Here is a 23,873-nt window from a genome sequence, read left to right on the forward strand (position 1 = left end):
TGCCAAGAGCTATGCCCCGCACTGTTTAATGTCCAGCGAACTTTCATACATCTCGGTGACTTCACTACAATTATAGTCTTTGAATAAAAATGTGGCCTCACTGCGAATTTCCTTCAGTTAATTTCTGTGCTGCTGTGCTGTACTATAGCAGTTCTTTCTATGTATGGGCCAAGTTTCATCGAGCTATGTTAGATGGCAGTGACACATCACTGCGAATGCTACTTTCGTCCTTACGTTCTGCAACGCCCGTGTAGCTGTGGCGTCAGCCATGCTATCGATAGCTTCTTGAATGGAAAGAAATTTCTTCAGTAGCCAAGATCGCTAAATATTGATTATTTCACAATGCCTGGTTTCTACAGAAACTTTCTGTCACCATCAGTTCTTCGGAAATTTAAAGTACATACATATCAACCACAAAGCGGGAACGCAATCGACTCATAGTAGAGCGTAAGCACACTGGTGAGTGGATTGTGTTATCGCTATGTGATTGATACGTATGCCGCTCAGATTTCCGAATTTCAGATGATGACACCAAGACACCAAGCTTCCATCGAAGCCAGTCGCCGTGAAATAAATTTAGCGATCTCGGCTTCTGAAGAAATTTCTTTCCATTAAATCGACAGACCGGCACCATCACATAAACATGTGTAATAGATAGTTCTTTTTTTTTCAATTTTCTCTGTAATATTAGCTCTGCATTTGCATTCTGAAGAGCACCAAAATACAGTAAAAAGAACGTTTCATTGAAAAAATATTTCTTCAGGATCCAGAAACATAAATAAAGAGTTACGAGCGCTAACCATTCAAGAGAACACTCGCCCTTATATCAACTACCATACGCTGAAATCGTCATTTCGGCATCTGGAAGTACATAAGAACTATGCAGAATACGCACTTTTCTGGGAAAGGGAACATTATTATCGATGTGTCAAAAACAATTCAGCAATTCTCTCCGTCGAAAAGAACATCAACGTTTGTTCCTGAGACTAAAATGTCTCTTCGAAAAATGTTAGCGACTTGCATGAAGAAACGCCCGAGACATATTCTACTCATTATCCACCAGCAACCAAGAGAGTTTGGTCCACGGCTGACATGTTGGCTGTTTTACAAAGCACCATGGAAACCGGCAATTTATTATGTACACTGTGTGATCAAAAGTATATGGACACCGCAAAAACATATGTTTTTCATATTAAGCGCATTGTGCTGCGACCCACTGCCAGGTACTCCATATCAGCGACCTCAGTGCTCGTTAGACATCTTGAGAGAGCAGAATGGGGCGATCCGTGGAACGGGACTTTGAACGTGGTCACGTGGCTGGATGCCACTTGTGTCATACCTCTGCACGCGTGATTTCGACACCATAAACATCCCTGTGTCCACTGTTTCCAATGGAAACGTGAAGGGACACGTGCAGTACAAAATGTACAGATCAACCTCGTCTGCCAGAGACCGCCGACAGTTGAAGAGGGTCGTAATGTGTAATAGGCAGACATCTGTCCAGACTATCACACAGGAATTCCAAACTGCATCACGATCCACTGCAAGTACTGTGACAGTTACGCGGGAGGACAGAAAACTTGGATTTCGTGGTCGAGCAGCTGCTCATAAGCCACACATCATGTCAGTAAATGCCAAAGGACGACTCGCTTGGTTTAAGAAGCGTAAACGTTGGACAATTGAACGTGGCGATCCGATGGCAGCGTGTGGGTATGGCGAATGCCCGGTGAACGTCATCTGCCAGCGTGTGTAGTGCCAACAGTACGATTCGGAAGCGATGGTGTTATGGTGTGGTCGTGTTTTTCATGGAGGGGCCTTGCACCTCTTGTTGTTTTGCGTGGCACTATCACAGAACAGGCCGACATTGATGTTTTAAGCACCTTCTTGTTTCCCACTGCTGAAGTGCAATTCGGGAATGGCGATTGCATCTTTTAACACGATCGAGCACCTGTTCGTAACGCAGGAGCTGTAGCGGTTACACGACATTGACATGCCTGTAATGGAGTGGTATGCGCAGTGTCCTGACCAGAATCCTACAGAACTTCTTTGGGATGTTTAAGAACGCCGACTTTGTGCCAGGCCTCACCGACCGACATAGATACCTCTCCTCAGGAACCTTCCAGCACCTGATTGAACGTGTGCCTGCAAGAGTGGAAGCTATCATCAAGGCTATGGGTAGGCCAACACCATAGTGAATTCCAGCATTACCGATGGAGAGCGCCACGAACTTGTAAGTCATTTTCAGCCAGGTGTCCGGATACTTTTGATCTGACAGGGTATTAATGTGATAGATGACTGCCTTCTTTCAGGTAGTATCAAGGTAGTCCTACGGGTTAAAGGAACTATCGCGCGCCTAACTATTGTCGTCATTCACCGATGACGACAGTGATGCGAAACGATTTCGCCGTAACCGGGCGCCCCGGCCGCCTGGAGAGAAAGTTGTCCAGTAGGTGTCCGTTCCTCATCCCAGGATCACCTGCCGGAAGCCGGAGTCGCCAACACCTGCACCCAGCATCACTACACACCCACTATGCACCACTGCCTACACTTCACAGCCACGGCAGTAATGAAAGAGGTGCAAATCCCTTGAATGAAATGTGCAAGTGTTTTACGGAGAGAGTAGCAATACACACACCTGTTGCTACAGTTAGACTCATACTGTGCTGGCTGTCGAGACCGAACCGTGACAAATTTGCACATTGTATCAATGCCGTTGTTCTGGTACAATGAGCAATCTATGCACATACCAAACTCGTTACCAAAGACGTCTCAGGTACATACACAAATCAGCCATAAAATTATCACCATTGCTAGCTGCTGGTGGAGGAGGAGGAGGAGTAAAATAGTATTTAACGTCCCGTCGACAACGAGGTCACTAGCGACGGAGCACAAGCTCGGATTTCAAGGGAACCATCCCGGCATTTGCCTGAAACGATTTCGAAAATCATTAGAGGCATCATTTAGAACCATATAACTCCGCGCATGGATTTTATAGCCACCCGGATTCGGTTAGGAAGTAAGACCAGGTGAGTGCAGATACGTCGCATCCGGGTTAAGGCAGACGCTGAGGATTTGAACGCGCCATTCCACCAAATAGCGGAGACGCTGATTTTGGCGTTTTACTCGCTGTATATTTTCCAAGCAGTAAAGGAAACAAAAGAAAAATTCGGAGTAGGAATTACAATCTATGGAGAAGAAATAAAAACTCTAAGGTTTGCCGATCACACTGTAATTCTGTCAGAGGCAGCGAAGGACTTGGAAGAGCAGTTGAACTGAATGGACAGTGTCTTGAAAGGAGGATATAAGATGAACATCAACAAAAGCAAAACCAGGATAATGGAATACAGTCGAATTAAATCAAGTGACACTGAGGGAATTAGATTAGGAAACGAGACAAAGTACTACATGAGATTTTCTGTTTGGGGAGCAAAATAACTGATGATGATCGAAGTACAGAGGATATAAAATGTAGACTGGCAATAGCAAGGAAAGCGTTTCTGAAGAAGAGATTTAAGTGACAGGAAGTCCTTTCTGAAAGTACTAGTATGGAGTGTAGCCATGTATGGGAGTGAAACATTGACGATAAATAGTTCAGACTAGAAGAGAACAGAAGCTTTCGAAATGTGGCGCTACAGAAAAATGTTGAAAATTAGGTGGGTAGATCAAGTAACTAATGAGGCTCTGAGCACTATGGGACTCAACATCTTAGGTCATAAGTCCCCTAGAACTTAGAACTAATTAAACCTAACTAACCTAAGGACATCACACACACCCATGCCCGAGGCAGGATTCGAACCTGCAACCGTAGCAGTCCCGCGGTTCCGGACTGCAGCGCCAGAACCGCACGGCCACCGCGGCCGGCACGTAACTAATGAGGAGGTACTGAAAAGAACTGGGGAGAATAGGAATTCGTGGCACGACTTGACTATAATAAGGGATCGGTTGGTGGGACGCTTTCTGGGTTATCAAGGGATAACCAAATTAGTACTGGAGAGCAGCGTGGAGGGTAAAAATCGTAGAGGGAGACCAAGAGATGAATACACTAAACACATTCAGAACGATGCAGGTTGCAGTAGGTACTGTGAGATGAAGAAGCTTACACAGGATAGAGTAGCATGGAGAGCTGCATCAAACCAGTCTCCGGACTGAAGACCACAACAACAACCCGCTGTTCCACCACGCCTCAGAGATTATCTATAGCTTCTCAAGTCAGGTGAGTTTGCCGGCAAGTCGTCGTGTAACGCGGTGGGGGCGTGTTCAGTAAACCGGTACTATATTCTTCCAACCCGATGGACTTTGCTGTAGTCGTCTTGAAATGTAGCAGTATTCAAGGCCTTTTGCAAGATGAGCGACTCCAAATGTTCACAGCATGAAGTTTCCGTCGCAATGTTCTCTGACTCACAGGTTGCGATGTACCTTCTTTCACTGCCTACAAAATTGCTGTCGGGTTTGGAAACGATCTTCATCCATAATTTTTGCGCAATCATTTGGTGCCACGTACCTCCGCAAACTCATCAAGGACATCATGAATCTATGTCACGCAGAACCGTCGCTGGATTGTGTTCCAAACGTGGACCAACAGGCTCTTAAGGAGATGGTCATGTTCTGTTCATCAATATAAATACAAGGGACACATTCAGGGCACAGTTTACACATTTCACACCGATGACGCATACTAATACTCATGCTGAAGTTAACAAGCTCTTTTTCCATTTGCAGAACATATCATGACGAAAATGACATGGTAAAAGAGTAGCGGAGGCCGAGGTAGGTTGACAAGCGAGGTAAAACCACCAGTTAGTTAAGCAATGTTCATACTTCTAGAAAGCACCATCGCTCCTCACGATGAGAAACTAAAAACCCCAAGTCGAAACTTCTGCCGCCAGTACAGTTTGTTATTGGGAACAATTGACAGGAATGGGGAAAAGAAATACAGTTGAAGAAGAATGCATAGCTTTGAGAGATAAGGTAGTGAAGGCAGCAGAGGACCTAGTAGGTAAAAAGACGAGGGCTAGTAGAAATCCTTGGGTAACAGAAGAAATACTGAATTTAATTGATGAAAGGAAAAAATATAAAAATGCAGTAAATGAAGCCGGCAAAAAGGAATACAAACGTCTCAAAAACGAGATCGACAGGAAGTGCAAAATGGCTAAGCAGGGATGGCTAGAGGACAAATGTAAGGATGCAGAGGGTTATCTCACTAGGGGTAAGATAGATACTGCCTACAGGAAAATTAAACAGACCTTTGGTGAAAAAGAGAACCACTTATACGAATATCAAGAGCTCAGATGGAATCCCAGTTTTAAGCAAAGAAGGGAATGCAGAAAGGTGGAAGGAGTATATAGAGGGCCTATACAAGGGCAATGTACTTGAGGACAATATTATGGAAGTGGAAGAGGTTGTAGATGAAGATGAAATGGGAGATACGATATTGCGTGAAGAGTTTGATAGAGCACTGAAAGACCTGAGTCGAAACAAGGCCCCGGGAGTAGACAACATTCCAGTAGAACTACTGACGGCCTTGGGAGAGCCAGTCCTGACTAAACTCTACCATCTGGTGAGCAAGATGTATGAGACAGGCGAAATACTCTCAGACTTCAAGAAGAATATAATAATTCCAATCCCAAAGAAAACAGGTGTTGACAGATGTGAAAATTACCGAACTATCAGTTTAATAAGTCACAGCTGCAAAATACTAACGCGAATTCTGTACAGACGAATGGAAAAACTAGTAGAAGCCGACCTCGGGGAAGATCAGTTTGGATTCCGCAGAAATGATGGAACACGCGAGGCAATACTGACTCTACGACTTATCTTAGAAAATAGATTAAGGAAAGGCAAACCTACATTTCTAGCATTTGTAGACTTAGAGAAAGCTTTTGTCAATGTTGACCGGAGTAGTCTCTTTCAAATTCTAAAGGTGGCAGGGGTAAAATAGATGGAGCGAAAGGCTATTTACAATTTGTACAGAAACCAGATGGCAGTTATAAGAGTTGAGGAGCATGTAAGGGAATCAGTGGTTGGGAAGGGAGTAAGACAGGGTTGTAGCCTATCCCAGATGTTATTCAATCTGTATATTGAGCAAGCAGTGAAGAAACCAAAAGAAAAATTCGGAGTAGGTATTAAAATCCATGGAGAAGAAATAAAAACTTTGGGGTACACCGATGACTTTGTAATTCTCTCAGAGACAGCAAAGGACTTGAAAGAGCAGTTGAACGGAATAGACAGTGTCATGAAAGGAGGGTATAAGATGAACATCAACAAAAGCAAAACGAGGATAATGGAATGTAGTCGAATTAAGTCGGGTGATGCTGAGGGAATTAGATTAGGAAATGAGACACTTAAAGTAGTAAAGGAGTTTTGCTATTTGGGGAGCAAAGTAACTGATGATGGTCGAAGTAGAGAGGATATAAAATGTAGACTGGCAATAGCAAGGAAAGCGTTTCTGAAGAAGAGAAATTTGTTAACATCGAGTATTGATTTAAGTGACAGGAAGTCGTTTCTGAAAGTATTTGTATGGAGCGTAGCCATGTATGGAAGTGAAACATGTACGATAACTAGTTTGGACAAGAAGAGAATAGAAGCTTTCGAAATGTGGTGCTACAGACGAATGCTGAAGATTATATGGGTAGATCATATAACTAATGAGGAGGTATTGAATAGGATTGGGGAGAACAGAAGTTTGTGGCACAACTTAACTAGAAGAAGGGATCGGTTGGTAGCACATGTTCTGAGGCATCAAGGGATCACCAATTTAGTATTGGAGGGCAGCGTGGATGGTAAAAATCGTAGAGGGAGACCAAGAGATGAATACGCTAAACAGATTCAGAAGGATGTAGGTTGCAGTAGGTACTGGGAGATGAAGAAGCTTGCACAGGGTAGAGCAGCATGGAGAGCTGCATCAAACCAGTCTCAGGACTGAAGACCACAACAAACAAACAACAGTTATCATATATTCGAACATTATGAATCACCTTGAAGAAAATGACTTGTTGATACATAACCATCAGGGATTCAGAAAATATCGTTCTTGTGCATGAAGTAATGAGTGCTGTCGACAAGGGATCTCACATCGATTCCATATTCCTAGATTAACAGAAGGCTTTTGATACTGTTCCTCACAAGCGACTATTAATCAAATTGATTCCATATGGAGTATCGTCTCAGTTGTGTGACTGGATTCGTGATTTCCTCTCAGAAAGGTCACAGTTCATAGTGATAGACGGTAAATCATCGAGTAGAAGAGAAGTGGTAGTGTCATAGGCCCTTGCTATTTCTGATTTAAATAAATGAACTAGGTGATAATCTGAGCAGCTCCCTTAGATTGTTTGCAGATGATGCTGTAATTTACCTTCTAGTAAAATGATCAGACAATCATTTCCAATTACAAAATAATCTAGAGAGAATTTCTGTATGGTGCGGAGAGTGGCAATTGGCACTAAACAAAGAAAAGTGCGAAGTCATCCACATGGGTACTAAAAGAAATCCAACCGAGCGAGGTGGCGCAGTGGTTAAACACTGGACTCGCATTCGGGAGGACGACGGCTCAATCGCGCGTCCGGCCATCCTGATTTAGGTTTTCCGTGTTTTCCCTAAATCGCTCCAGGCAAATGCCGGGATGGTTCCTTTGAAAGGGCACGGCCGACTTCCTTCCCCGTCCTTCCCTAATCCGATGAGACCGATGACCTCGCTGTCTGGTCTCCTTCCCCAAAACAACCCAACCCACTAAAAAAAATCCGATAAATTTTGGGTATACGATAAATCGCACAAAACTAAGTGCTGTCAAATTGTACTAAATACGTAGAAATTACAATTACGAGCAACTTAAACTGGAAAGACCACATAGATAACACTGTGGGGAGGGCGCAAGAAACACTTCACTTTCTTGGCAGAACACTTAGAAGACGCGACGAACCCACTAAAGAGACAGCGTACATTACACTTGTCCGTCCTCTGCTGGAATATTTCTGCGCGGTGTGCGGTCCTTACCAGGTACGATTGACGGAGAACATCGAAAAAGTACAAAGAATGGCAGCCCGTTTCGTGTTATCGAGCAATAGGGGTGAGAGTGTTACTGATATGATGCGCGAGTTGGGGTGGCAGTCACTGAAACACAAGCGGTTTTCTTTGCGGCGAGACCTATTTACGAAATTTCATTCACAAACTTTCTCTTCCGAATGCGAAAATATTTTGTTGACACCTAGGGAGAAATGATCATCATTATAAAATAAGAGAAATCAGATGGTTCAAATGGCTCTGAGCACTATGCGACTTAACTTCTGAGGTCATCAGTCGCCTAGAACTTAGAACTAATTAAACCTAACTAACCTAAGGACATCACACACATTCATGCCCGAGGCAGGATTCGAAACTGCGACCGTAGTGGTCGCTCGGCTCCAGACTGTAGCGCCTAGAACCGCATGGCCACTCCGGCTGGCGAGAAATCAGAGCTCGAGCGGAAAGATTTAGGTGTTCCTTTTTCCCACGTGCCATTAGAGAGTGGAATGGTTCGATGAACCCTCTGCCAGGTACTTAAGTGTGAATTTCAGAGTAACCATGTAGATGTAGGTGTAGATGTAGATGTAGTTAACGCGTTATAATCTTCAAGACATTCTTCATAAGACCTTGTGCAATAACGGATGAGATATTTGGTTATTCTTGATCGATGCTTAAGTTGACCTTGTCTTTAGTGAACATCACTTTTCAACGGCAAAAACGACATATCGTTTTCTTGTTACTGGTAGTGCTTGCCGAAACTGAAAATGCTTCCGCTCAGGCTGCAGCGGCTAAAATACAACCAACATAAACTCTTGAAGAATCTTCCGATGTACTTCAGCCAGAGTAAAATGAAGGAGCAGGACCTAAGAAATGTTGCTTCTATTAAGTGAAAACGTTGCCGAAAATTTCGATTTTAAACCATAGCGTAAAGAAACGCAGTGAAAGATTTTTTTAATAATCTCACGTCTATAATCTGTGTTGGAGATTTAGGTTAGATTAGATTCAGTTTTCGTTCCATAGACTCAAAAACTGAGATGATTCTCGCGGGTGTTGAACAACTCAGGAAATATAACATAAAAAACATAAAACATTTGAATATATTACTCAATTCTCTGATCATTTGTCAGAAGATTGTCAAAGTGTGTGAATACGTTACAGTAAACTGGAGCTGCAAATATTTACAGAATTAATACACTGTCAGAATGAAACATAGTTATGCACTTTTAATAACTCCATCATACACGATATACCTGATCAAGTGTTGGCAAAACTGAAATGTAACAGACATTTTTATTTAAGCTCGCCTAGTAGTCCCTGTTAAGATTCATCTACAGAGTAGGCTCTCGGTGAATATCGTCTATCGCATACCGAATCCATTTTTGTGCGGACAGCAGATCGCAGATGATGATATCCGACGCATCCTTTACATCCTGTTTCTTCCTTCATTTCTAACCATGCGTTATATGCTTTCACTTTAGGTTTAAGGATATGATCAAATGCCCGAAGTCGGGCATGGGCAGATGTCCAAGCTTTGCGACGAGGTCCACGAAGCCGTTTGTTGGATGCGTTAGTGCGATGGAATCCAGTGAAACTTCACCATAGCTACATAACGTAGCGGCTAAACCAGTTTCTGCATTATACTCACAAGATGAACGTTGCTGTCCCTCTGCATTACTAGAGCGTTGCGATTACTTGCATAAATAATTTATGGCCTCTTAATGACGCCCAGTTCAGTTAAAACGTGAAAATGATTCTCTCTATAAAAATTAAAATGCTTTTGATGTGCCGTAACGGAGAATAAGCCGACTTAACAGTGGCGCTATTGAAATACGATGAAGTTCAAAATACATTCAAACACATGGCATAAATAAAATCTTAGCAAAAATGGCATAAAAATAATTACTTTAGTTTAAGAGCATTTATTTGGTAAGCAGTTTGTAACTCTACCTGCCTTTTCACTAAACCTCCAGAAGTGAAGTGTTTCACTTTAGTTAGTGAGTCCGTAGACGGGCGTAGAGGATGGCATAAGAGGCGTGCAGTGCGACAGGTCGTGCTTTTCCATCCGGGACTTACAGAGATGAAGACAAACCAACCTTAGGTTACTTTAGTGAGTCGTCACGTACCACGTACCATTTTCCAGCTACCTGCTCTCCCACAACGCTCTTGTAGTTGATGTCCCTCGTAAAAGCAGTTCCAGAACCATCGGAGTCTCTGCAAAGTGCAATTCTGTATGTTTTATTTTCCGAATGATGAAATCGGGAATAATGTTCCTTGATGACCTTATGATGTGTTTATTTTCGAAAACACCGTTATCTTACAATGTAACAATCCATCACTTTTTAACTCAAAAAAGAGAGCATGGTGTTACGACAAAACTAGATCGAAAACCATGCTACCGGCGACTGGCGACTGTAGTGTGCGGTCTAGATCTTGTACTTACAATCGTGAAAAATCGTATTTGTTCGTACAACTTCGTTTGCTTAAACATTGTTCATTTTTTTATTGAAAAGACTGCTTTCTTGCGTCGTAATACTGTTATAAGAAAGTGTTTATTACCAGTAGGCTTCTTCTAATATCTGTAGTGGATAAGTGACTTTTGTTAGTAAATATCTACTGCACAAAATTACTTGCTTCGAACAAGAGTGGCTGCGGTATCGTGCGCTGGTGTATCTGTCTCACAGCTAGCCTCCTTCAGCACCACACCCTACCTCCTTTCGGCGACGCCAGAAGGTCCAGCCGTTACTTCAGCTAGCGTGGGAACCGTATCTCACTCCCTGTTAGTCCTTCTGCATAATGCTGCTGATATCTGCATATTCGATATGGAATATAAATCTGGAAAATTATGGAATAATTTTGAAAATAATGTGGTACAAGTTGTCTAGCTTTTTGCAGATAATTTCAGCTAAAGTATGCTTAAAGCTTTGAATATATATATATATATATATATATATATATATATATATATATATATATATATATATATATATATACTCCTGGAAATGGAAAAAAGAACACATTGACACCGGTGTGTCAGACCCACCATACTTGCTCCGGAAACTGCGAGAGGGCTGTACAAGCAATGATCACACGCACGGCACAGCGGACACACCAGGAACCGCGGTGTTGGCCGTCGAATGGCGCTAGCTGCGCAGCATTTGTGCACCGCCGCCGTCAGTGTCAGCCAGTTTGCCGTGGCATACGGAGCTCCATCGCAGTCTTTAACACTGGTAGCATGCCGCGACAGCGTGGACGTGAACCGTATGTGCAGTTGACGAACTTTGAGCGAGGGCGTATAGTGGGCATGCGGGAGGCCGGGTGGACGTACCGCCGAATTGCTCAACACGTGGGGCGTGAGGTCTCCACAGTACATCGATGTTGTCGCCAGTGGTCGGCGGAAGGTGCACGTGCCCGTCGACCTGGGACCGGACCGCAGCGACGCACGGATGCACGCCAAGACCGTAGGATCCTACGCAGTGCCGTAGGGGACCGCACCGCCACTTCCCAGCAAATTAGGGACACTGTTGCTCCTGGGGTATCGGCGAGGACCATTCGCAACCGTCTCCATGATGCTGGGCTACGGTCCCGCACACCGTTAGGCCGTCTTCCACTCACGCCCCAACATCGTGCAGCCCGCCTCCAGTGGTGTCGCGACAGGCGTGAATGGAGGGACGAATGGAGACGTGTCGTCTTCAGCGATGAGAGTCGCTTCTGCCTTGGTGCCAATGATGGTCGTATGCGTGTTTGGCGCCGTGCAGGTGAGCGCCACAATCAGGACTGCATACGACCGAGGCACACAGGGCCAACACCCGGCATCATGGTGTGGGGAGCGATCTCCTACACTGGCCGTACACCACTGGTGATCGTCGAGGGGACACTGAATAGTGCACGGTACATCCAAACCGTCATCGAACCCATCGTTCTACCATTCCTAGACCGGCAAGGGAACTTGCTGTTCCAACAGGACAATGCACGTCCGCATGTATCCCGAGCCACCCAACGTGCTCTAGAAGGTGTAAGTCAACTACCCTTGGCAGCAAGATCTCCGGATCTGTCCCCCATTGAGCATGTTTGGGACTGGATGAAGCGTCGTCTCACGCGGTCTGCACGTCCAGCACGAACGCTGGTCCAACTGAGGCGCCAGGTGGAAATGGCATGGCAAGCCGTTCCACAGGACTACATCCAGCATCTCTACGATCGTCTCCATGGGAGAATAGCAGCCTGCATTGCTGCGAAAGGTGGATATGCACTGTACTAGTGCCGACATTGTGCATGCTCTGTTGCCTGTGTCTATGTGCCTGTGGTTCTGTCAGTGTGATCATGTGATGTATCTGACCCCAGGAATGTGTCAATAAAGTTTCCCCTTCCTGGGACAATGAATTCACGGTGTTCTTATTTCAATTTCCAGGAGTGTATATATAGTTTAGTGTACAGATCAACAAAAGGGAATCAAAGCTTCTTTCATGTGACTCATGTATCAATGAAGGCAGTTATTACTGTTGTCAACATGTGATTTAACTTTAGCAGCACCTTCATGTACTGACTTACTGCAGCACTGTATTCCATAAGATTATTCTCTTGTAAAGCTTACCTAGATGCTTCTGCAGTTCAACTCTCAGACAGTGGACAGGTCACGTAAATGAACACATTAACGCAAATATTTTTCGAAGCGGTTCCCTTCCTGCTCATTTAAAACGCTTGTGAAAATTCGTGAAAGCACAGGCTCACATAAATCGTAAGATCCTGAGGCTCCTCTGCTACTAGTAAACAACGTCTAGAAAGTCTAAATCCAAACGCCGATAACAGACGAGGTTGATGCTCTTGACGACTGTTCGTAGGCCTACGGTCACTCCATCGAAGTTCCTCAACAGCTCGCCCTGTTCTCACGAGTATGGAAGGTAGAATGAAAGCAAAAATTCTCTCTCTTCCCTCTCTCTCTCTCTCTCTCTCTCTCTCTCTCTCTCACACACACACACACACACACACACACACACACACACACATACATAAAAACACACAAACTTTTTATTAAAATTTAAAACTCGGAAAGTTTCCTATGGTGGTAAGGCAAATGCTAGTACTTTTAAACTGCGAACCTCTGCCCCAGTAAGAGTTCGTCTGGTAACTGGATGAAAAGAACCACTACTACATAATAGGTCAGGGACTTACCGCAGGCAATACCTTGGAACAGGAGTTGAACACCATATGGCCTTTGTCAGTTGTGTTCTTACGTAACGTGTCAGTAATACGCGTAATACTTTTAATCCTATTAAAGTACATAAATTTACGATGTAAACAATTAAATTTCGAATGTAAGAGAAACATTTTTATTGTAAAAACGATATCAAAGCTAAAAGTAGCAACCGGTGTATTGCAGCAACAAAACAAGTTACGCAAGTGGACACATAGCACAGTGAGACAAAAGGCAAAACCGTGATCTTTTATGCTACAATCACTGTCCCTGTCTTTCTGATATTTTGGCGCCATTTTTACCGTAGAATCACGCGATCCTTTCTCCTTCGTCCTGCTGTCAGCCTCGTGACGTTTAATCCATCTGCATTCCTACAAACTAAATAACCGGAAACAAATGGAACTTCGCAAAGGTCATGCGATGTCAGAATTTCTCCAGTTCTCTGCTAAAACACATTACCTGCATTCGCCTGATATATTCAGCTGCTTTCCGCTCTTTGTCCTGGTTCGTTTCCGTGTGAAAGCAGTAGGTAAAACAAATTTCTTTGCTTGCTTCCGTGCACGATGAATCTGTCTCTCTTTAGCGCCATGTTATATTGTTATTTTAAAAATATATATACAATTAATGGTTATTGCTTTCGTAATATTTCTGGTATCCACTAATCTCACTTTTACTACGTATTCTGAGAATGACGCGTGTTTGCAATTATTTTTCGGCAAATGTAGCATACATTTCAGAATTAAATCCAGTCGTCAGTTACAACTGACGACTGAATTCTATTCTCAAATTTCAATTTCAGAGCACATGTAGGACACAGAACAATCTGTGACTTTTGAATGGGCAACAATATTGTAGAATGTTAATACACCAATCAGAATGTAAGCATAAGAAACACGAGGAAAAAAGACAACAAAATAAGTTTATGTACGATGTAGAGGAAGAAAGACGTAAGTGTACTAGATATAACTTCTACAAAAATGAGTAGTTAGGAAACGAATGAGGAGGAAACAGTGACAATTGTTTCTGTGTGATGGGTGTAGTGAAAATTATTACTACCAATACCGCTGTGCTTTGGAATAATTATAGTAAATTGTGGGAAATGTTGAGGTTGGATGGCCGTAGAATAAGCTTACCTAGAATGGACCTGTGTACGTATTTATTGTATGCCAATTAACCTGCTGGCAACACTTAGGGGAGATGGTCCAAATACGGGCTACCACTGTCTTTAAACGGTATACTGCCAATGATGAACATTTCAAATAGAGTATACCTTAAAGGAATTCTAAGACACGTAAGCTTTCCAACAGTGAGGTTAAGGGAAGCAGAGTCGAAGTAAAGGTTGTTGGAAATAGCTTAATTAGTAAGGACTGCAATTTTGTCGTTTACCTTCGTAGGATATAAATATGGGCTACTTCGAAATTGCTATGAAACAGCTGTAAAAAGAACGTAAATGTGTCCGGAACCAACGTTACTTTTAAGACGGCGTTACTAGCAGTGGTAAAGCTAAACATACACACATAAGATAACATGAATTCAGAACAATATAAGTATTTATGGTTCAAAATACAGAAAATCACAAAACAATATTTAATGAAACAAAATAGTCTATTTGCCATATGACTGTATACCCACATATTATACTCAAAACACTTGACCCAAAGTTCTGCTCTTGAGTCCTCAGAAAAGAGACCTTCGCAAAAAATGTAACTTGCATACTCATCATCTGGGTATTCTCCTAGATGTATTTCCAGTTCACTGTCGTCAGACACAACTCGTTGTACGGCTGCACCATCGTCCTCAGAATCTGAGGACTTTTGTCGCACTTTTGAAGGTCTTCCGTTGTGTTTGCCAATGGAGTGTTGATTTTCTCTTCACAATCCCCACTGCTTCCTCTTACCCTTCCTGACAACAGACAGTTCCGAAGAAACAAACAATTCTTGACGCTGTGGTGTTCCAGTAACGGCACACAAAAGTGAGGGCTTACGACCACGATTTGTTGCCAATTTCCTGATCTCGAAAGGGCTCACTTGATCTGACGTTCCTGGAAGAGCCTAAGGAGTGTCGTGAGTGGAAGTCGAACGTTATGCTGAAGCAATTACGTTAGGCCCGATCTCGGGGGTTGTTGTAGAACTGCATGTCTTCTCTGATTCGGTTACGGAAACTAGAAAATCAGTATCAGAAAAAATGCCTTTGTTCAGAAGGAATATTCCAGTTGTTTTGAATTCGTTCACTGCAGTCTTCTAGTCTGGACTTAGAGATATGCATTTTCAAACAGCTCCATTGTGTCGTAAAGTGCGAAAGGACAATGGGAGGATCGAATCTCTGTCTAACTTGCTCTCTACAATAAACTTCCAGTGGGACAGTGTATATCTTATCCAGAGGCTGAACATTATGAGCGGAATGAGGAGGAAGAGAGATGATCGTCGCATGGTTTGTTCTAGAAATATAATAATACCAATGCTCCGTATGTGGGTATAATATCCATCTAAAATCAGTAGAACTGGTGACATTTCTTTCGTGCCGACTTCTGCAATGATATGAGCACGCTGACTCTAACCTGATTATGAAGGATCTAACCTGATTACTTTTCACGAACGATGGGTGAGACCTGCCTATCGAAACTGGGGGAGACCCTTTCATTAAGACGCTGGTCCCGTTCGTGCGTGGTAAAATGACCGTAGGAGGAGAAAACTGCCCAGCTGTACTCATGCAGGCAATAACTGTCACTGTAGAACCTCTCTCCGCGAAAGTCAAAGCAGCTCTTTGATTATTACCCTTTCTCCCGTTGACATATGGGTTTCTGCTCCGGAAAACTGAAAACCCTGTTCCGTCCATGTTGAATATTCTTTCTGCAGTGAAGCTGTGCTTTTGGCACGCTTCTTACAAATGATTAAGGAAGACTTGGCCATTTTCTTTCACGTGAGTCTAGTGCTGTTTGCAAACCATGTTCCACAAGGTTTGTGAAATGATAAACAATCTTTGTGTCGATTCAAAAAAAAAAAAAAAAAAAAAAAAAAAAAAAAAAAAAAAAAAAACTAGGCAGGCTCTGCCAGCGTCATTTGAAATGGAATGAGTTTGCAGACCATTTCTAATCGAAAGTAAAAATGCCACTCGTCTCAAATCTGCTCCAGTATGCCAGCGGAATTTTTGTTCCATGATAATTAGCCACTTAGCTAGATGTGCTTCTAATAATGCATTTCTCCTTAGTTTAGTACGAGACACTGCAGCTGGAGTTATTTCATGTTTTTTACTTAAGGTGTAGAGCATCGAGCAAGGTACATTATACGTCATTGCTGCTTTCAGGGTCCCCATTCTCTTACCTTTCTCCATATCCTCTTCATTCTAGAACGTTCTTTTATTCTTTCCAACATACTTTGGCTTTTCTCTAGGTTTCCTGAAACAACAGATGTCATAAATCCACCGTCTTGCAACCGGTGTACCACAATAAGATAAAAATATGATCTGGTCCATATTTAGACCATGTTTAGCCCATGTTTAGACTACCTGCGTAAGAACTCTTAGAGTGGTAGTAGGTCACTGCCAAATTGCCGCGCGGGGTAGCCGCGCGACCTAAGGCGCATTGTCACGGTTCGCACGGCTGTCATCGTCGGAGGTTCGAGTCCTCCCTCGAGCATGGCTGTGTGTGTTGTCCTTAGCGTAAGTTAGTTTAAGTTACATAAGTAGTGTGTAAGCTTAGGGACCGATGACCTCAATAATTTGTTCCCATAGAACTTGCCACAAATTTCCAATTACTGCCAAATTACGTTGTGCAATAAATAACAGATGCCAAACGAACTACGGAATATACATAACAAGATGCTCTTAGCAAAAAATGATTTGCTGTAACAGTCAATGGTAAATAAAATAAAATTAAATGAACATATTTATAAAATGTTTCAAGGCACTGGAAATAGCAATATAACGCATTCTGTATTCCTGCATCCAAATCCCTCGCTTGCAAGCGATCAGATGCTCATTTCGCTCGGTGCATACCTCTCTAACACTTTAACATTGCCGCCACTAGGCTGCAGAACCTGTATGCCCTTAGACAACAACTAGCCCATATTTAGTCCCTACTCACTATTTGGACCATTTCCTCCATATCCGTTCGATCTCTGTGACAATCAGCAGATTATATTTTTTGGAGAGCCAGAAAACTTTAAAGTTCATTTTACTGTCGCGTTAAAGTCCAAAATAATCTCAAGAGCAGATATGAATGAAGCCCTTTCCAACTTGACACTTTTATCTAAATAGAAATGAAATGGAATTAACTGAAAATTTTAGTCTGTTGACTCTGAATTATAATACAAACAAAAGGAACACATTTCGTAGAACCTGCACTATCATTGTGCGTTGGTTGGAAGCAAGTCAACAGGCTCATTTCAGTATGAAACATAACCGTAGCTGCACGATCGTGTGGTTTAGGGTGGAAAGGTACGTTACACCCGCCCAGTACCCTGGACCTTAATGCAACAGCGTGTCTTACGTGTCTCAGTGATATGGACACCCGAAACGTTGATGGGGGTCACGTCTGTGGACAATTCAGACTAACGGACGCTTCCTAAAGAGGGATAGGAACCTCTTCGGTGGTTGCAGGGACAACAGCCTGAGTGATTGACTGATCTTGCCTTGCAACATCAGCCAACACTGACTTTGTATGTTAGTGCAGCGGCTGAAATCAAAGGTAAACTACACCTGTCACATTTACCGAATAGATGCATCTTTACGGTGTGGTTTGATGACGATGGCATTTACCGGAGTGTGTAACAGTCCCCTACTGGGGGGAGGATAGAGCACTGAAAGATCTGAGTCGAAATAAGACGCCTGGAGTAAATGACATTCAACTAGAATTATTAAGATCATCACAGTACAGTTGCTAGGGTTTTTAGGATATATGAGACAAGCCAAGTACTGCCATATTTCAAGATGTGCGTAATAACTCGATTACCAAAGAAGACAGGACCCGGCATGTGTGAATCTTACGAAACATTCCCTTAAATAACTTGTATTAGTAAAATATTGAAAGAGATTATGTACTGAATGAAGAAACGACTCATATATCCACGCTTGAGAAAGATTAGTTTTAGTTCTGGAGAAATGCAGGAGTATACATCAACTTATCATATTAGATACGTTGAACCAACAGTTATAGCATTCTGTGTTCAGGAAAAAACTCACTGGAATATGCTCTCTGGAATTCTTCAGTTGTCAGGGATGAAATACAGCAACCAAAAGGTTATCTCAACTTGTATGTCGTGAAAAGGAGGCCACAATTCAGAAGAGAGTGTGTCTATGCCCTAATCTACCCCCATATTATTCAATCTATTTATGTAGCAAGCAATAAAGAAAAGTAAAGCGAAATTTGGAAATGGAGGTAGTGCTCTGGGAGAAGAAATAATAACTGTTTGCATAATTATGTCAGAGAAGGCAAACAACTTCGAAGATTAATTGAATGGAGTGAATAGTATCTTGAAAGGGATGATAAGATGAACATCAACAAAGTAAAACAAGGTAATACTGTGTAATCGAATTAGTTCAGTTTATACAGAGGATACCAGATTAGCAAAAGAGATGCAGGTAGACGAGTTCTACTAAGTGGGCAACAAAGTAACTGACAATGGCAGAAGCAAATAGGATATAAAATATAGACTGCCAATAGTAAGTAAAGCATTCATGAAGAAACAGAAATGTGTTAACACAGAATGCGCACTTGGATGAAGAAGACTTTTCTGAAAGTATTTGGTTAAACTGAAGTGAGACGTTGTCCATAATCTCTACAAGTAATAAGAGAACAGAATCTCCTGAAAAGATGTTTTACACAAGAAAACTGAGGATAAGACAACTACTGAAGAAGTACTGAAATGAATTCGTATATAATGAGCTGTATATGACAACTTGTTTAAAAGAAGAAAAAGAAGTATAGATTGATCGGACAGATCCTGCGGCCTCGAGGAATAATTAATTTGGTAATAAGGCATGTTCCAGGGTGCGATGTTAAAATTATAGAGGGGAACGCTGGCTTGAGTACAATAAGAAATTTGAAATTCATATCGTATGCAATAATTATTCAGAGATGAAGATGCTTGCACAGGATAAATTAGTGTGGAGAGCTGCATCAAACCAGTCTTCGGACTAAAGACCACAATTTCAACAAAGCAGATAGTTATCAAAGAATAGGGTGTATTACACTAGAATGAATAGGAATGGAGAACTGCTGATGACGTAACAACTAAAGAAATCAAGAAGTCTTCCAGAGAGTATCGTATCAGTTGAACACCAATCACTCAAGTGCTAAGGTTTTTATAAGTCATGAAGTATGTTAACATTTTCTTCCAGCTTGGATCGACAATAATGATCCTTTTAAAGAACTAATATTTTCTTCATAGGCTGTTGACTGCTAGGAACAACGAGACAACTTCGACCAGTTTGTCATTGCCATGTGTATCCACACGTACCAGCACACAAGCATACCACAATGACTGATTACACGTCGTGTCAGGGATGTGGATGCAGACACGTAAATAGTCACATTAGTATGGTAAATTATATACAATATTTACGGACTGTTCCTGCAACAAATGGGATTGCTGAGTGTGAGCCTTAATACAAGAGAAAAACTGAGAAATCCAAATGTAACCATCGGAATACGAATTTCAGTCAGTTTTCGTATTTTTGAACTGCATCAATTCATCGACTTCCAGTTTTTTTCCACTGACTACAAATTCGCTTTTTTTTTTCAAAGAAAAAAAGCAATTCTATAAAATCATTGGTGAAATAAACTGAAATTTTCTATAATACTTCTTATGTCCTTAACTGCAGTAATTTTTGGGCCACGGAAAGGCTTTTTTTCGTTTTAGCTTATCTTGGAATCCTTCATTATCTCTGTGAACATCATAATTCGCTACTTGGGTGCCACTGCCAATATTTCCCTTGCGCCCCTTGATTTCCCTTGTCTTCATGTCTCCAATATAACTCTGAATGTCAGTTCGTGAATATGCTTCTAGCTCTGCATCTGCGCTACAAGAGTGGTCTGAAAGATCCCTGTCATTGAGTTGTACAGAATCGCTCTATTTGCTTGTCACAAAATTTCACGATATCCAAGTGTGCAAAAAATTAATTTTTTTAATGAAATGAGCCATCTGAGATGTAAAAAATTTCAGTTGTTTGTTAAATACATTAGGAATAACTGACTTTCAAAGTCTAAATGTGATCAGGAAACAATATTAAATGTATTTTAACTGAAAATCGAAACTTACCTACACAGTACAACAAAACTCCTATCTCATTTTCGTCTACAGTTACGGCGGTGTCAAATGAGGATACACAGATTTGAAAAAATATATATGGATCGAAATGTAAGGAAAAGACGTCCTCCCTATTACCTTGGCTCACTATCTTCATCTTTCAAAATTCAGTTTAAGCTTCTAACTTGCGAATGTCATTAACAAGCGGAAATTGCAAGAGAAATTATATAGCAGCACGCCGACATTTTGCTACACACTGCACAGCGCGATACACATTACACTAATGCGCTGCTGCGTCATACTAGACAAAGCGCCCCACGTAGCTGACGGCAGCTAGGTTGCTGACGCCTACCACAAACGAGACGAAATGAAATCACTGTGTTTCTACCCCATAATCGATGAAACATGATGGTGTCTGCTACCGAAAGCCACACTGAGGTGTTGATTAATAAGTCACAGTTGGCGGGAAGTAGCTAACATTATTGTAAGTCAAACTTACGTTCCGTCGAGAAAGGCGAGTGAGCTGCACCAATTCCACACCCAGACAGCTTTCCTGTACCTCTTATCGCCCAAAGACCTGTCCACTCATTTGATTGCTGATTTACCCGGAAAATCAAGTTGCTCACTGCACTCTTTCTCAAATGTAAATTGAAATTTGGGCCATAAAGTGTACATGAAGCTACACACACTGAACGACACCCCTACAATGAATCTAATCATCACCTAAGAGAGAAAAGAGGTGTCATCAGAATCTTTGTAGACAAGGATAATAAAATTTGCGAGACCACTTATTTACAAGATGTGCTGAATAACATACGGTCAGCTTCCAAAAAAATGTTCACTCCAGTAAGGAGGTCCATCGACCATTCCATCCAAGATGGGAGACAGCCAGGGTTAATAACGAACAACGGCCGCCATCTGACAAAATTTTCCTGCCGTTTATTAACCAGATTACGGATCACACTGAGACAGTTTTGGTCAAGTACTGAAACCAAAAAAATACACCAAAAAAATAAAATATTGCTTAAGAATGGCAAAAGATGAACGACATCCAGTAGCGATACCTGAGGTATTCCAAATTCCCTTTAGTTATGGAGTACAAAGTAACTGTTAACACTCATGCAGACGAATACAAAAGGAACTCACGTCTGCAACATACTGACAAATCGGCCATAGCTGAACATGTCTCCAAGATGGAAAAGATGAAATCAACCTCAGTGAGCTGAGCGTTTTAGCAAAAATAACACATTATCATGTGGCACTTATAGACGCCGTAGTAACTTAAAGACTGAAATGATTTCAGTAGAAAACAAGAAGATATTAAGTTAGATAAAGTAAGGATAACGACCTTATGCCAAGAGACGGAATATGGCACCAGTCGCAGATAATCACACCAGACGAAAGGTGGTGCCCTCTATACAGTTACATAAATTCTTGGGCTCCACGACCCCACGATGCAGTTCAGTTGTCGTTTTGCGCTAGAAGATATCTCCTACATTCGGAGACGAAGTATCGGGGAATAATTTTCAATTTTAGCACAGTCTCTCAGCCTGTAACCTTCACCTGCAGTAAACACCGCCCGTAAAAGCCTCCTGTGAATGATTCCGAACTGATACGTCTGTCTGTTTGGTGAGGAAGAAAGACAGTTTACAGAGCTTTGTCTTTCTGCGAAAAGCAACAACTCGTTTCTGCCCCTGCTGGGGCATCACGATTCTTATTTTTGGATGTTTACAGCTTTTGTTTACAGAAAGCTCTTTTGTCATGCAGAATGTTTGTTACCACGTCTTCCTTGAATCTTTCTTCTTCACCTATTATTAACAGCAGTGCCGAAATCCCAACACGATCTATATGATTAATTTGCATGAAAAAGTGATCATATGTATTTAACCGAGTGGATTTGTTTCGATATGTTCCTTTCATTAATTTCCCTTAAAATGTGCACAGAATTGTAAGCAAATTTTCCAACTGAGTATGATGGTTTTAAAAAGTGTTAGGGACATTTATATGTTTTTATGTTCCTTTCGGACCTTTTGACATTTTATTTCATGTCCTATCACATACTTATTCGATGAAACCTGTGGTGCGCACCAAACATAAAGGTACCCCAGACCGTAGATGACACCCCCAGGAGCGGGTTTGGTGGGCGCGGACCGCAGAGGGAACACCTAGAACCGCAGCGGACGGAAAACGGAGTAGCAACGCTCCAGCAGGTCGCAGGGAATGGGCGCGGACCACAGAGGAAGCGCCTGCAGCCGTTGGTGGAGGGGGAAGGCCATAGGCATAAATACTGGACCAGGTCCACTCGAGGAGCAGTCTCAGGTCGCACCTGATGAAGATCACGAGCTACGTGACCGAAATATCGTGCAAGTACGACGCTGGTATCCGGCAGAACACCCAACAACCCAAGATGTCATAAAGGAAAGAGCTATATTTTCATAAACTTTGCATATGGCTCAGTTGGCGCAGGTTGTGGCTTCAGAACCACCTCACCCTGTGCTTTGTTCCTAAACGTCCTCTTATTCTTTTAACCTCTTTTTTTTCAGAAGATAGTTTCTATGATTGGTTGCGACAGTGCTGTATCTTCGGGAGCCTTCCTGTTCTAAGGCCACCAATGTCTATTGTATTGTTAGCCGTTGGCAGAAATGCGGTATTTATGTAGGCAGTCTTTCACTGGTTGCATTTCCGCATGTGGTTCAATCATTCACTTTGTCATATTTTCTTCAGAGTTATAGGTGATTGTCCATGCATGTATGCTAACCCTTCCTGTCACACTTAAAATTAAACTGGAAATTATTGCTTCCCAGTTTCGCTGTTTTCGTTTCTTCCTTACCAGTAATTACCTATTGATCATTTTCACATCGGTAGCTGCTTAAGTATTTGGTTTACTAAAACGTCCATCGAAAACTTCTATCGTTTAGCTTCAGCCTTGGTTCTTCTGAATGGCCCGACTGGGCAGCAGGCAGTTCCTATAGTGTAATAAACATGTACTACATGGTTTAACAACATCCACTATCTCAGAAAATGGATACACCGGTTAACTTGTACTGGAATACCATAAAGGACAATACTTTGTTTCGGGTACAGGTATTATGAGGTAATATAACTGGCATAGTATTCGTTGTGAAATTACTTTATATGTGGATCTTTTGCAGACATAGCAGTGTAAATAAAATAATTCGCAACAGTTCCATAATTGGAAAATATGAGTGATGAATTATAAATTGATAATACTGTTTCCTTCTTCATTGCTGATGATAATAATGTATTTTCTGTCTGTATTTTTGGTCTATATTTCAGGTACGTTTAACACGCAAGTATAGCTTCTCTCCTCCTTTATGTACTCTCTAAACCTCCGCTACCGTACTGTATGATTCGACTTATATCCAATACTCGTATTTCATATAGGTATTCCCTTAACTTCCATCTTTACACCATAAGCCGCA

General features: G+C 42.0%; 1 long non-coding RNA gene across 1 annotated transcript in view; it reads left to right on the forward strand.

Annotated features, from left to right (window-relative positions):
- The window catches only part of LOC126191426 (uncharacterized), a 239,931-nt gene that overhangs the window by 56,180 nt on the left and 159,878 nt on the right, over positions 1-23,873 (forward strand). The gene's annotated exons all lie outside the window — the stretch shown is intronic.

Source organism: Schistocerca cancellata, chromosome 6, assembly GCF_023864275.1.
Source record: "Schistocerca cancellata isolate TAMUIC-IGC-003103 chromosome 6, iqSchCanc2.1, whole genome shotgun sequence".
Classification (NCBI taxonomy): Eukaryota; Metazoa; Arthropoda; class Insecta; order Orthoptera; family Acrididae; genus Schistocerca; species Schistocerca cancellata.